Source organism: Rhipicephalus sanguineus, chromosome 4, assembly GCF_013339695.2.
Source record: "Rhipicephalus sanguineus isolate Rsan-2018 chromosome 4, BIME_Rsan_1.4, whole genome shotgun sequence".
NCBI lineage: Eukaryota > Metazoa > Arthropoda > Arachnida > Ixodida > Ixodidae > Rhipicephalus > Rhipicephalus sanguineus.
Genome location: NC_051179.1, coordinates 39,982,610 through 39,997,784, shown reverse-complemented (window position 1 = coordinate 39,997,784; position 15,175 = coordinate 39,982,610). Strand labels below are relative to the sequence as shown.

The following is a 15,175-nucleotide window of genomic DNA, read 5'->3' as shown; positions in this document are numbered from 1 at the left end:
TACGAACGGGTGGTTGTCATGCTTTCCCTTTGAAGAGTGAAATATGATGTACATCATCTACATTACTTTCCATGTACATTACCTATATGCTAGTTTTCGGAGCACGAAAACAACTACGGTCACATGCAGAACCAAGATGCAATACTGATGTGCGGAACCAACGGGGCTGAACTTAGATCCATAACGCTGCATTATGTTCACCTGATATAGCACTTGCCGCTGATTTAACTCTGAGCTCGTTTTTGACCACGGAGCACGCGAACTCAAATTCCAGCGCAGCTTAATATCGTCTCTGTGTGCAATTAAACAAGATACAAGATCATATTAATCATTGATTCGTCGTGTAATTTAATGAATAATTTAGTCGTCGTTTAAATGTGACCGAACTGACGTCACAGTGATATATTCTCTGCATCACGCGCTGACTTTAAGTTCTTTCTTTCTATTCTCTGATAACGCTTACCTCAGACCAGTGTAAGCTTTAAGCGTAATAATGAAGGCTCTCTATTTTTCTCTCTCCTCTCTAATGAGCCCGGGTACCAGCCGGTTTTATTGGAAGCCAGTCGTAGAACGTGGCAAAGCGTTTTAAACGTTCTTATCTTTCCTTACGAATGATAATAGGACTACTGCTTTGTTTTTCTTCGGAGAATATAGTTCTGGTCCCAAACGCGTTTCGTAACGCACCCTTAGCCCTCCGCCTATCTACGCCAGCTTAAATTTGTTCGTGTGGTGGCACTTTTCTATCCAGCGGACCCTCTGCGATATGGGGCAAGCGTGGCGCCCACTCCCACTAAGAAAAAAGAAGTAATTCGGGAATGAAGGTGTACGAAAGAAAGGAAGGCTAGACGGCTTTCCGGTAGAGCTCACCCTTGCGAAATTTCCCGACTCCAAATCGGTCGCCGTTCGCATCTCGCCCTGCAGGATCGCGCATCTAGTGAACTTGCTCGGCTCGTCGTACATTGCAGCCGGGCCGTTTGTGTATAGGCGCAGGGAGAGCCAGCTCCCGAAATAGGGAGGCTGATGGAGGGGGATTGGGAAGCATTGATACAGGGAGCGGTTAGGTGCCCGCTTGAATTGGAGAATTGCGTGTCCCCAGCTTTCTTTTATCCCTCTATTCTTTCAAGCGCTGCCTATTCAAGGCCATCCAAGATTCTTAAGCTATGGAATATGTACTGATTGAGAAAAAAATATACGTAACATGCAAGAGAAACGTTAGAAAGATGTAAGGGAACTATGGGGGAAAAGTTCCGAGATAGCTCCCGAATCGTCCTTTTAATTCGGAAAACATTTCGAAACGCCGCGATGGTCTTTCTTTTTCTTTTTTCCGCTCAGTCCTTCGTTCCAAAGCTTTATTTGTGAGCCAGTGTGACAATCTTTTCCTTGACGATTCGTATAGTTTCGATTTAAATTGTTTGTCTGTATTTCTTTGAGCCTACCTTTTTCTTCCTTTTTTTATTCTTGTTCCGATGTGTATAGGGTTCATTCATGTCGCCATCCCTATACAGGAGTGCTCTTTTCCAAGTGCTTTTCGTCGGGGCGGCAGCAGCTCACGAGCTTTTCTGTCTGACGTTGGCCGTCTTCAGGGAGAACGAACGGGAATGCCTTTCATTCTGTCTCATTCGTGTTTTGCGCGACTACTTTCGCCGCGTGATTTCACGATTGAGTTCGGAGGAAAAAGAAACGAACGGAGAGATAAAGTAATTGTGACAAGTATAACGAGATAAAATGACGTCAAAGTCAACATAAAAAAAAAATCAAGAGCCTCCACTCAGTTGCTTCTAGTCTCGGTGCCTTTGCTTTCGTTTTCTCCGCTTTCCCGAGACGCCTAATGTATGCAGCACGAACTCACGTAGGGCCGGCAAGGGATTTCTCTCGCTCGCCCTGCGGCCTTGAATTAAACCTCATTGTACTCATACTTTATCTATTTCCCTCTCGCCTTTCTTTCTTTCTCTCTCTCTTTCTCTCGTTCACTAGCTCGCTCTCCGTTGGAGTGTTCGTGTAATATATGCAATATTTGAAGCTGCAGAAGCGAACTAGAGTCCTCAGAAACAAAAGTTTATCGCAATATCGGAACGAACTTTGTTCCTGTATACCGTTTATGACAGCTTCTCGGTGTATTGTAGCATCCTATATACATTAAAACGTATTTCTATGTTTTGCGTATTGCGATACACAGTTAAAACATATTGCGAAAATGGAGAGAAGCTTGCCAAGCTAAACGAGACTTGCAGACAGCTCATTATATGCTAAGACTTTCAGCTTCGCGTTACTTGTTTTTCTTTATTATCTCCATCGTTCCTTTATTACATTCTTCGCTTGCCCTGCCACGGAGGCACATGCAGTTGGTTATGAAGTTTTGCTGCTGATACAAAAGTCGCCGATTGAATTCCCAGCCGCGGGAGCTGAACACATTTTGATGGGTTTGCAACGCGCAAAAATGCTCGGGTACTTAGATTTAAAAGCCACTGCAGGTGGTCGCAATTAATCTGGAGCACTCTAATACGCCGGACCCGTTGCTCATAGCACAACCTGCGGCGTTAAAACGCTAAACAATGTAATTAGTGATAATAATAATCATAATTGTCTGGATTTTACGTCCCAAAACAATGATATGATTATGAGGGACGCCGCAGCTGATGGCTCCGGAAATTTCGACAACCTGGGGTTCTAAATTTAAGTACACGGGCCTCTAGCACGGCGCCTCCATCGAAATGCGGCCGCCGCATCCAGGATTCGACCCAGCGACCCACGGGCAATGTAATTTAATTAATTAACGAACTTCATTGGTCTGAACAAGTGAAGCCTTTGCCCAAGATGGGTTGCCACACCGTTCCAGGATGCCGTGGAGTACTGGTCGTACTCCAATTACAGTTTACCATCCTCAGCTGGTTTCCAGCGTTGGAGCTGGACATACAAGCTTCCAACTGATTTAATGCTGTTGTTCTTTTTTTAATTATTAGAGGGTTGTCGTTGTTGAAGTCCCTCCCGGTGTGCCATTCTTCGTTTTTCTTTTGGCCTAACAGGATCACCTCGCTCCGCTATAATACCGTTGTCGAGATGTCTTAATTACGCAGGCATCGGTGGCACGTTGATACATGGTTGACTAAGCGGAACATGACGGTACTTGGGTGCCCCCATTGTAGTTACTCATCCAAGCTTTCCACGTTACTGTTTGCGTCTTCGCAACACGGTTATCCAATATGGTCGAGCTGAGTGCCGTCTCACTTCAGCGCTCGAGTGCGCAGAACGAGAGCGACGCGAACTTCAGGCAACACTGAGTTCAAGCGATCTATTGTTTCGATCGTCGATAGCGTACAAGTGCTATGCATACTGCGCGGATTGCACCGATGAGTATATACAGCGATGTGCGTCGGCCACGGGCATGCATAAAACATGCTTTCTTTTTCAACCTGTTCCAGCGAGGCAGTGCGTGGCAATGCGGCCAGCCACATTTAGCCGCTCTGAGAGACGTACTGCATACATCATTGATTGGCTTTGGAGCTGCAGCTTTACTCGGGTCAACAAACAAGCCACTGTCTCTGAGTTTGCTTGACCTATAACTCCTGGTCCATGGCTGAACATGCAAGCCGCATTATAGCCTCGCGCACCGCAGTTAAAAAAACTCGCTCGAAACTCGCTCCGTGTACGCTGCAATAAAGACCAAACAAACACGAACAAACAACAGAAGCGGGCTATAACACACACGACCGTCGTATGCGTATAGTATAAGCTCTACATATACGGCAGGCTCTTAACAGTCAGGCGGTCTGCTTTTTACGACGTCGTTTGACCGAGTTTTCTTCTCATTCGCGAAAGGGGGATGGAAGGGAGAATCCTATACCTTCTCTCTCTCTCCCTCTTTTCTTTCTTTTATTTACTTATTTTTTGGCTAGCCGTCGCGCGTGTTTGTTTCTCCGCCGCACGGTGGCGTTCCATTTACGACGTCGTACGAGCGCCCTCTATATAAGCTATATATCTACGCGTGCTTCTGCTTAAATATGCCGCGCATTCCCTCGCCCTCTTCTTCGCGGAGAGCCTATAGTCCCCGCAAATTGTGGTTGTCCCCGAGACCCCCATAAAAAGGACGGCGGCGAGGCCCTCTGCCGGGAAGCTCCGAGAGGGCTTGGACCGCGACAGTTCTCGGTTTCTTTATTCGCGAGCCACCCAAAAAACGTCGGTTTCTCTCGGCGATCACGTCTTTACGTCAAGTCCTGCGCGCACGCGCGCCCCCCTCGAAGCCCATTTCTGAACCTCCCTCGTACTATCTCGTCCCGCCGACCCACCGCTACTGCCAATCTCTCCCTCACTCTCTTTGTTCCGCTCCCTTTAGCGCAGGAGGAAGCTGCGGGATTAAACGTCTGCTGCGCAAACGGCTCGGGTTTGTTCCCCCCTCCCGGAGTCGTAAAACGCCGTCTAATTGTGATCCAATGCCTCGTTCAGCGCGCGGGAACGGCTCTAACAATTTCACTTTGAACGACCCCCCTCTCGTCTGGGTGCGTATAAGGTGTGGGAAGATCGTCTATATATATACCGCGCTGCGAGGCGACGTGTGAACGGTGACTGATCTATCTGTACTCTGCATGCCGCGTTGCTCGTTTTGCGCGCGCGCTTTACGCGAGATGGACGACTAGCCCCCTTGCACTCGATCACGTGGTTCACATCCCCCATTCCTACCCCCTTTATCTTTTTGTGTGCTTAAGCCGAACCCGGGGAAATACGAGGACCTTTAATCATAAAGCAGTTGATTTCCACGGGTGGTTAACCACTCGTGATTGCCGCGAGTGGTTGGACTTTCCGGCTAACCACTCGTGATTACCACGAATGGTTAGCCGGAGAATCGTGATTGTTGAACGTTATACTAGAGACCTTTAGCAGTGCTGGTTTACCGTGCGCTAAGTACGAAAATATCGCACCGTCGTGGTTGGCAGATCGCTATTTTAATCTGCAATCTGGGTACATTTAACGCGGAACGCTAGCACCGTAGCGTAAACGGTATACGGTATTAACGTCACTGCTAAAACACCTTATGCTATATTGGAAGATGCGAACAGTAAGCAACGGACAACTATTGCATAGTAAAGGAATTGCCAATTCCGAACTGTCACGCGAGTCCTTCTCCAGTTGTCCGCCAAAAGAAAGTTCGTGGTCTCACTGGCTACCATATATACGACTTCTAAGCCACCGTGTAGCTAGCTGGTCGTGCACTCAGAAGGGCCCTACGTACGACCGCGTTCAAACTAATCTGGCCTAGGACAAGTTTTATCATTTGTTCAGAAGGGTGTGGCTTCGGTGAGCTATGTAACTTCGCGCCTTCAAGCACGAAACGCGAAAGATCACCGAAACTGATGCAGAATGACCGACAGAAAGTATTCCTGACACAAAACGCCACGACATACACCGCGGGCACTCTGCGTGCGAATCGTGGTGTCTTTATTCCATCATCCTTTCGGGCCTTTTGCACGAAATTATTGTCTCATGACTTCGCTTGACATTAGTCGTTAGTATAGGTCGTTACTTCTGTCGTCAGTTTCTGCGCGCACGCGAGCTGCATCGCGAATGCGGTCTTTGTGGGCCTGATCAGCTTGCTTCGCAGACGCTTCTCTAATTTTCGTCGCCTGTCTTCGCGGATGAGGGCTGAGCGACTGTCCGTAATACAGTCCGCCTCTCGCAGACTCGTGATTGCAGCTGCGTTCGTTCTCACGTCTCAACTCTAGGACGTACGTGCGATGTCACCACGAAGACGCCATGGAACAAAGAATTGATACGCTCGCCCAGGAACTATTATGAGAAAGAGTACTAATTTTAAGAAATAACGAACCGAAAAGTCGGAATATACGTTTTCCAAAGAGAGAGAAAGAAAGAAGAAAGCGAGTTGCGTTCCTGAGAAAATTGCTGTCGTTGCGTTGATTTTTGTTTTTCGAGAAATGGAAAATGCACGAAAACAAAATAGAAGGAGAAAAGCGAAGCGGAGAAATGAGCTTCAGGTCTTGCTTATTCCCTCGGCTGCAACGCGCTTCTCCTTTAACAGGAACCGTGTAGTTACCTCTGCGGAACCGATAGTCATGCAAGCATCAAGCCGCACTCTCGGTTGTTCCTACGGTAGCCGGTAATCTCAAGCACCACCGGCGGAGCCAAAAATAATAGCGCGTCTATGGCAGTGCCGACGGCGAACAGCCCTGGGCTCGCCAGTAGTGCATGGGAAGGTTGGGGGAGCGAACACGGGGAGGGGGGGGGGGGGGGGCGAGCAACAAACCCAAGTGTACGCTGGGGGGAGGAAAGGTTGAGTTGCGCGCCGCAAGCGAGCGCTTTCTTTGCGTGCGCGGGGACGCAAACAGAGGCGTGCTTTCGTAGCCGCAGCCGGCAGAGTGCCGGCAACGACTACGTCGGAGGCAATGAAGTATAGAGGAGGCCTCTAAGTCATTGTTTGGCGCGCGCGTAATTGTATACCTTACGCTCGGATCTCCCCTAATTTACGGGTTTTTCGTTTCCCCGCGCGCCGCGTTTTCTTCTTCTTTTTCTTTCTTTCTTCCTTCCTTCCTGAGGCTGAGTTCCGCGCACCGGCGGACCGACCGAAGACGCAGTCGCGCGCGAGCACGAATCCCTAGCCCTCTCGTCGCTTTCCGCGCGTGTTATTCTTTACTTTTTATTAGTGTTGGTGCGTTTCTTCTGCTTCGCTGCTCGGCCCGGGCTGCAGTTTTCCCGCTGCCGTGCACCGCCTTATTTATGTGCAATAGTTTCTGCGGAAGGCGACGGGCGTTGGAGCGGGCATAAAGCAAATGAATAGGAGAGGAAGGGAGAGAGAGAGAGAAACCTTTGGTCCCAGAAAACTCCATCCGCCGTGCAAACGTGCCTGCTCAATTGATAGCCGCCCGTGCGGAAAGAAGAGTGCACGTGAAAGATTGGAGGAGGCAGCGGGGGAGTTTTTGCGCGATGCCATGAAGGGGAGGAAAAATGCAACGCGAGACATGGATTTGGGATCGCACTGGTATAACGCTTAAATATGACTCAGCTCTGCGTAGTCTGTTCGCGAGATCATGTGTAGGCCGGTTGCTCGCCAAGCTAGCCGCTCGTACATATTTCCCATCTTATATAACGACCGTTGGGTTTTTACGTTCCAAAACCACGATTTGATTACGAAAGACGCCGTAGGGTAGGGATCCAGAAATTTCGACCACCTGGGATTCCTTAAAGTGGGCATAAATCTAAGAACAAGGGTCTCTAGCATTTTGCCTCCATCGAAATGCAGCCGCCGCAGCAGGGATTCGATCCCGCGACCTTCGGGTCAACAGTCCAACACTATAACCTGCATCTTTTAATCGGACACTAGTTTAAACACAAATCATCCGAGAACACCGATCGTGAATTTGCGGGCCTATATGTGCAGTCTGTTCCGTGTAAGTAAATCGGTGCAGTGCAGTGAAAACATATCGTATCGGTCAGCAAGCAGACCAGGAGAACAAACCGGAGTACAGGTTACCTCAGTGTGCGCATTTGATCCTCCTCTCTGCGATGCAAACTCCACGAAAACTTTCACTGAAGGAAGAGTAGCGTGAAATAGGCGAGTTCTCTTCGATTCTCTGGAACAGGCAGGCCACCCTAGTTTTATTACGACTGGTTGACACGATGCTGCGCTGCTCGAAGTCTCTTAAGATAGGGAATACAGGTGGCTTCTTGGCTGTTTCAATGTTTCACTGATTGCAAACGAATAAAACAGTCTATCTCTCTCTCTCTCTCTCTCTTTAACGATATTAAAGATGGAACAAGCAGAAAGATATGCCCAGGGATGGAGTGAGGTATAGATAAGATAAAACGGTGCAAGGAAATAAGTGGTGCTTTTTCCCCCCTGCCTGGTGATATTGCTTACGTATGTTGACAGCACGCAAATGAAATACCACCGATGGGCTGGTGTATCGATAAACGAAACGCGCGTGTTCGGATGGAGCTCACACACACATACTACGCCAATACCAACCCACTAATCCCTCACACTGCATCAGGAGGATGCAAAGCATTGTGCATGGCGCGTGCTTATTCGGCCGTTCTGGAGCTGGAGCGCCCCAGGAGTATTTTTCTTGCCACGGCCGCGAGCACCGTTCGTTTTGTTTATAACCGCGCAATATTTAGGAAGAGCCGGGTTCGGGAGTGGAGAGGAAGAGGTGAGAAGAGAGGGGAATCGAGCGGGGCAAGGCAGGCAAAATAGCGACATAGCACGCACACTCTTCTTTTGGGGAGGGGGAGGGTGCTTCGCTAAAGCGGCAGAAAGGACGTACACACACGAGATAAAAAGGCGTAGTAGAAGTAGAGAGAGAAAGAGAAAGGGGGAGGGGATGCCGCCAGCTTGCGTCGTCTTCGGCCCTTCGCCGCCGCGCGCTCCTAAAATTACGACTCCCGCGGAAAGAATGCGTGCATGAGTTGGCCCGTTCGCCGCGGCGTTGCTCTTCAATTGTTGTTAAGAGGGCGGGAAGCTAAGGATGAAGTGGAAGTGGGCGAGGTTCGCTTCTTTCTCTTCTTCCTAACAACCACTCTCTGTCTCCACAGCCGCGGCGGTGCTACTATTTCTCGCAGGCGGTGCGCGCTTGACTCTTCTTGGGGTTCGCTTTGTGTACGTTGCCTTTATTTATTTTCTTTTTTTTTTGTCTTTGACGTTCGTTGGGTCTAGCAGCGTCGCTTCTTTGCCCGAGCGCTCCTTCGCCGTTCGTGTGTTCTCGAGAGCGTGCGCTTGTTTATTTCGGGACCCCTCTCATTCTGCATATACGGCCGCCGGTATTTGGTTCGTCTCCGATCTGTGTGGCGTCTTTGTCCTGGCTCCTGCTGCTGCTGCGTGGTTCAACCGTTATCGCGCGTTGTGCGCGCGAGAGAGGGGAAATCGGCTTTTGTCGCGTCTTATATTCACCCTTTCCCATGTCTCTCGGCACTGCGCGTGCGCCGAGATGATAACGTGAATCTCTTATACGCTTGATGAAGTTACTCGCAAAAAATTCTGCTTTCATCGTTCTATTGTACCAACTCTCCCAGCTTAACGTCCTTAATTTTTCAGTGGCACGAACAGCGAGTGCCGCTCTTGTTTCTCTTCCAAGCACTTCCGGTCGAGCACTTACTTCCGATTTTAGGAATATTCAGAAAAAGTGTTTTTAAAAAATTAGACGCGCACGAAATCGGTGGTTCCGGTCGAAGTCAGAACTATATTGGATACATACGACATCGGTGCGTAAGTTTACTTAAGATGAGGGTGAATTAACTGTCAGTATAATTAATGAAAATTAAGTCAATGAGTTTATTGAATGAGCAGACGGTTTCCTCGTGAGCGGCTGGGATCGCTGCGACACCTGGCGGAACAGATCTCAACCACGTGTTTCTTTCTGCGTGGCCTCTGAGATCCACTTCGGCAGTGCGACAAAACACAGTTAACCCAAGGAAGGCACTAGGCCATAGGAACACCGAAGTGCGAGTGCAACTCCACTTCGTTTTATGCTAATAACTAAGCGAAAAGGAGTGGCCGTCGCCAGCAAATGGCGACAACTCATTCACTTATTCTTATTTCTATAATAACAATGCTCACTTTCTTTGCTATTCTCTTTGTGGATATACGCAATAAAATGGGGTAAGTAAGAGGGGGCGGGGCGGGTATTCCAAGCTGTCTCGAAGTTGTGACGATATTCATCGAGGCAATTGGTACTGTTGTCTGTAATCGAGATAGTCCAGATAGGGGCGAAGTCGGAGAGACGGGTATTCTTTGTATTCTTTACCGCGCAGGATGTGTCTCATTGTCGCTCATTTTAGGAATTGAACAAACACGTAAAGTTATCTTCCTGATGGTATCATTGTTTTGTGGAGTGTTGCCTACATCTTACTTCGAAAAAAGAAGCAATTTTGGTATTGAACCGTCCTTATTAGTACTGTACCATTTTTTAAAATTTTGGCATTGTATTTTTAGTGTTTATTCAGCTGCTGCATTTTGCCTGCGTTGTGATTATATGCTTTATTCCTTATTAACCCCCCCCCCCCCCCGTTTTCCTATGTAACGCCCTTCGGGCCCTTAGGTAGCCGAATAAAATAAACAAGTGCAGCCATTTCGTGTCATGCTAACGCTGCCGGTTTTGCTTCTGCAGCAAATAAGTGCACGCTACTACAGTAGACTAATAAGCATGAAAACTTGTGCGGATGCATTCGGTGCTTGTTGACCACGTTAACCTGACGTCACGGCGAATATAAAGCTGAGAAATCATTAGTGTAAAAGCCCGTCATGGCGGCGGCTCCCATGAATCGAAAAAAAAGTTAGGAGCCCTTGCCCTATCGGAAATATGGGGGGGGGGGGTGTCAAGCGGAGCTTTGCGTCTGCCTGCCTGAGATACTATTTTTTCTTTCTTTCTTTCTTTATTCCTTTCTTTCTTTCTTTCTTTCTTTCTTTCTTTTTTATTGCGATAGCAATTATATGGACACTCTCGGCGAATTTTTGCCGTCGCCGTCATGTCCCGGATATGTATATGTATGTATATATATAAAAAAGGCACAAAGAAAAAAAAGCAGAAGAAAAAATTCCGAAGCACCCGACCGGGGATTCGAACCAGCGACCCCTCGCTCCCCAGCGAAACAGCGACCCCGCGCTGCGTTAGACCACGGCGAGCTATTTATATGCACCATTTACCACTGGTGGTACGTGGACCTCGGAGGAGCTTGGCCGTGTTTTCTATCACGCAACGCTCCTACATTTTCCTTTAATTTGAAAACTGCCCTTGATACGCGCACGACAAAGTGGCCCCATTCTGTACCCACACGTAATGTGGAACGAAAAAAAAAAGTACAACGGGCACACCTTGCGTCAGACGCCCCGTGTGGCAGGAGACACAGAGGGCTCAGTTCACGCGCCGCAGTTTATAAGAATAAGAAATATCTAGGGGCGTCTGATTCTCCATTGTCGACACTTGCAACGCGTTGCTCAAGCACAAAGACATAACAGCTGTGACAGTTGTTAGTTCACGCTTGCCCTGTGTATACCTGTGCGTTCTTTTCGGGCACCCTCCTTAGTGCTTCATCGGCGCGCTACAAGTATTGGGCAGCTTGTCGTTCCTCGTGCGACATTCCACTTTCTTGCTATCGCGTTCATTGCTTCGCCCTTGCGGCGAAACTGTGACTTTTTTCCTTCGCATTGTGTAATGCTCCAACCTGAATGTTTCCTTCCTCCATGCCGGGAATCGGACCTTCACCCACGTTTTCTTAGAAGTGCAACACTTTAGTTGCTACAGGCAACCACGATGGTCATGCGTTCATATCCAGGCAACTGGGAAATGCGGCAACGTGAAATGACGATCGAGTGCCTCGATAAAAGATCAGATTGCCGCATCAGAAACGACTTATCGCCGACAAGGCCAAGATAGAGAGAGCATCAGTTATATTTAGAAACGGACCTTACAAGTACGCATGGGACCGGCGCACCTTCGAGGGCCGCGTTTCCTCAAGGCCTGACCACACGTGCGCGCTGCAGCGCGTCAGCGCGTGGCGTGCAGACGCGTTGCAACGCGTACGTGTGGTCAGGTTATAAAAACTTCGCTTAAAGGGACACTTAAGTGAAACAATGAATCGGTTTAGATTGATAAATCGTACTCTGAGAACACTAATATCGTTAATTTCACCACCATTGGCATAATAATAGAGGATAAAATAAAAGCCAAACTATCATTTTTAAATTTCCCGCTCGAAAACACCGCGCGTGACGTCACGGATTTCAACGTGCATTTTTCGTACTTTGGGGACATTGGCTCAACGGATGTATAACAAGTCTCTGGCCCCCCTCAGAGGAGATCTTACTTAGTTTTTACAGATTAGGAACTGCGTAGGCCCTATAGTGGACGCCGTCATAACCTATGACGTCACGGCGTTTGGTGCGGAAACTCCAAGGTGGCGTCGCCACCCTCGTTTTCTTTTTGCGCATTTTCTCGCTTACCAAGCGTCTTCTCGCTGAAGAGTGATGATTTTGGTACCGTGAAAGAGAGATTTCATTTACTAATACGAGAAAAATGTATTTTTTTTTTTCTATTTAGTGTTCCTTTAAAAAATTACACAGCTCGTGAGGAGAAAAAGTGGCAGCGTAAGGCGTGCAAATGCTGGAGCCGATGGGAAGAGAGAGAGAAAGGAGGAGCGGACATTTGTCGCAATGGCCCACCGTGGGCCCTCGGGCAGGTACACGCCCCTCGTCGCTGCGCGGACACGTGTTTTTCGCCTCCAGCAGCCCGAGTGGCGGCGACGACCACGCACGCCGGGTCCACTGGCAACAGCGCGAGGCGGCCGGTGATCGGCTAATGGGCCACCGGCGCCACTGCGACCGTCTGCGGTTTCCTCTCGGCGGGGGAAACGGAGAAGCCGACCGACAAAATGCCAGGCTTTCTCGTCGTCGTCGCTTCCTGTGCCGACCTCTGTTTTTAGTCCGCCCCGCGTCTATTCCTGAGCCTTCAGTCCTCTACGTGCACCTATGGTGCTTATCCTACCCCCCTCTCCCTCCATTCTTTTTGTTCCCTTTTGTAAGCGTGTTTCAACCTCCGTCGTTGAAGATATTCGCTGTTTTAGTTCTTTCTTGGCCTTTTCGAATGCTTTCCAGTCCTGCCGCATCCCAGTACACCATCCAGGACACACAGAAACAAGCATTAACTAGTCCTTTATCAGTACCGGTCGTAGGACAGCAAAGTGGTGTAGTCCTTGCTTTTCTATGCTATTCGTGTTAAGTATCTGTTAAGCTACCTTAGCACCAATCGCGGAATATGCCAACAAACCAGTTCCCAAAACTGTATTCATTGAGTCAATGCTTTCGGTTTCTTAAACTTTGTTTGCCTTGCTGCGCTTTCTAATGACTGTAGATCTACGACCTTCTGCGATTGCGCAATGAACGCTATTGCGCATGCGTTAGCGCATCGCTTGTTCTTAATTGCTTTCTTGGCTTATTTCTTCCTCGCGCTCTTTCTTCAATTCCTGCCTGCTCTCTTGAAGCATTTCTTGAAGTTCTGAATACCATCGCTAAGACAATTCTTTACGCATCGGTTTTAACATGATTGGTGTTCACTGGCAATCAGCTCAGACCCGAGCGAAAAACCTCCGTGGAGCCCGAAGTCGCAGAACATCTTGGCACGTCCCTTGCCGTGCACTGTGGCCCAACATGCTGACGGAGCATAGTGCTTAAAGGGACACTACAGGCAAATAACAATTTATGTCAGAGTGAAAGCCCAATGTATGACAACTTCTAAAACGGCAATATTATCAACAGCAGTGCCCTACTTACCGAGAAATTAAGCTAAATGTATCACATGATGAGCGCCACGAGTGGGACATTTTCGAAGTGATCCCGATGACGTAGGGAAGTCGGCCTACAATAAATCACTAGTAATCAAACTAGCAGCAGTAAAAAAAGAACATTCCGAGCATCAAAAGACGTAATAAAATGCTGTTTGTTCGTTTCCGCTTGATTCATGGAAAACAAAACCTCCGTGGCGTTGCCATGGGGAACGGCGCGCGTGGTTCAAAGGTTCCGTTTTCGCCGAACTGCGCCTCGCCCGTCTCAGTGGTAGTTTCGGGATGGCGTACTGCCGTGCGTGTTTTGCGCGCTCGTGAAAGTCGCTCTGACAGGAAGTTCGACAAAATGCCGCATGCGTGTGATACTGCCGGATGCCCGAATGGTGCACAACGCCAGCGCTGCAGCAAGGAAACCGGTGTGTCTTTTCACTGGGTGCCGCGGAATGAACCCTTACGCTCGAAGTGGCTTAGTGTCATGCCATTGCGCCAGTGTGCTAAACAGTCAAAACCTCTGCGTGTGTGCTCGCTGCACTTTCGTACTGAGGATTACGAGACCAACCGCAACTTGGTGACGGCTTTGAATGTGCCCATCCGAGCAAGTCTTTGCCGCAGCGCCGTTGTTGCTACTGTGGGTCCCGCTACTTCCGCTTGACTGCTACTAGTGTCGGCGGCGCGCCGTAAAAGCGGGCAACGTTGGGCATGGCAGCAGTGACGTATGAGAGTCGTATTTTCAGGCGGGAGATTTGAAGCGCGCTAACGCGATGCGGACCACTAAAAACGTGATTTTATTCCAAAATAAGCACTTCCTTGGCACAAAAGCAGCACTGCGAGGTTTCTGGACCACTATTTCAACAATCAACGTCGACTTAATATTTGCCTTTAGTGTCCCTTTAAACACTACCTAGTTGGAAGTTTCCAATGTTTACTGCGTGCCGAAACACTATATTCATCTGTGTGAATCAATCAGATAATATAGCAAACGGCCGAGACATTTTTCCTTAACGTAACTCGCTTCTCTCTATCTCTACATGCCAAAAACATGTAAGAAATTTAAATGATTTCGTATTAGCTTTACGTAAAGGCGATGCTTCTGCGACGTACTTCTTTGCACTTCCGTTTAACTAACGCAGTTGCGATCTCGCATCAGCAGACGTCCACTCTCAGTTTCCTTACGTTATATTTAGCAAAATTTGGAAACACGAATAATCATATGAACGCATAAGTGCAGCGACTACGTTAACACCTTCTCAAACCCAAGCCATCCCCCTCCATCTCCTTGCTCCCTTTTCCCGATGCGCGTACTTTTGGAGGTCAACACGAAGTACAAACTAAATTCCGGGTATAGCCACACCCTAGCCCGTTATGAGAACGTGTCGAAAGTTCACAACTGGCCCTCTTCCGTTTATTTTCTTCGCGCTTACAGAGTGTCAAAACTGCAACAACATCGCGGGCCCCTCCCGGGGTGTGTTGCATCCCCGTTCCGTTAAAAAGAAAAGGAAAACACGCCGTCGCTGTCGAGACAAACACAAACACCGCTAGAGCAACGTTGCTCTTTCGAGTTGCAACGGCGCGTCGCCGATGATCTCTCTGCCGTTCCTTCACCCATGCATGCATGTTTTGCTCCTGCCGCCACCCCTGTTGGCCCCTTCCGGCGGTGCCTACAAAACGCTTCTTTCCTCGAAAGGGCCTTTCGTCCGCTCGCGGTCTTTCCTCGGAGTGGCGTCCAGTAGTGGGCCGAAGCCGAAGAGGGGGGTGGGGGGGGGGGACCGTCGCTTCTTCGGCGCCTCCGAGGCTGGTCCGGAAAGGACAGGCCCTACTTTGGGCGCCAATTTTCGACTTCCCCGCCGCCGCCACCACCACACCACCGCGACGGCGGCGGCGGTTTGTGCTTGGCGCG

General features: G+C 48.9%; 1 protein-coding gene across 1 annotated transcript in view; it reads left to right on the top strand.

Moving 5' to 3' along the window:
- Positions 1 to 15,175, top strand: part of LOC119389804 (protein O-mannosyl-transferase TMTC2) — a 395,851-nt gene that overhangs the window by 118,057 nt on the left and 262,619 nt on the right. The gene's annotated exons all lie outside the window — the stretch shown is intronic.